Raw genomic sequence first — 1049 nt, forward strand, 5'->3', positions numbered from 1 at the left:
CGATTGGAGTTGGATCCGGATACAAACTGGTCGCTTGATTGGAAAGTTTTTCTAACACGACCTATCGGAACCGACTCCAAATCGCACGTACTACACTGAGCAATACTGGCTCGAGCTGGAGTTTCAAGGTCAAATGTTCTCTTGTTTAATTTTTTTTGAAAAGGAGCTATTTACTACTATATGGAAACAGAAAGTTTGGATGGCCTAGGTGACTCGAGAATTTACACTCCCCCATGGTCGACTAGCACTACTGGAATTCTGATGTACACCGGGTGTCATGCTCTTTGCCGAGTGCTAAAACACAGACACTCTGAAAAGAAAACAACGCCGAGAGTCACTCTCGGCAAACCTAGCTTCACGGCAAACTGCCTTCTTTGCCGTCACTGCCTCACGGCAAAGAGGCACCGCACGGCAAACCCTGCAGACGCCGAGAGCAGCTCACGGCAAAGAGGAGCCACGTGGCATGCCCGTCCGTAATAGACGGCTCCGTCAGTTACTGTGTACATCACCGAGAGCCGACAGACGACACTCGGCAAAGTATATGCCACATCCTATTTTCTTTTTTGTGTGTGTTCTTTCTAACTGACATGTGGTCCCACTGGTCACATTTATCAGTAAAAGTTTCAAATAATTTGCTAAATATTTTTGAATAAAAAATGACGATATCTTTGCCGAGAGTTGCTCTCGGCAATTCTCCTGACCAGTAGGACAGTGTGGCCCACATGGCAGCTGACAGTTTATATATCTTTGCCGAGAGCTGGTCTCGGCAATGCTCGCCTTCTTTTCCGAGAGCAGCTCTTGGAAAAGGTGTGGCCCACATGGCACAACAGTAGTGTCTCCCAGACGACCAATTTTTCGAGAGGTGCTCTCGGTAGTATATCGTTTTTTGAGTGTTGCTCTCGGAAATCTTTCCCATTCATTCTGTTGTTAAGCTATTTCTTTTCTGATCCCTGCAGATGAAAACAACTACAGTGCAATTTGGAGTAGTCCACACATATATAAGCATAATTTGATGATCATATATAGGCATAATTTGATCTAGTCCACAT

This window comes from Triticum dicoccoides, chromosome 3B (assembly GCF_002162155.2).
Source record: "Triticum dicoccoides isolate Atlit2015 ecotype Zavitan chromosome 3B, WEW_v2.0, whole genome shotgun sequence".
Lineage (NCBI taxonomy): Eukaryota > Viridiplantae > Streptophyta > Magnoliopsida > Poales > Poaceae > Triticum > Triticum dicoccoides.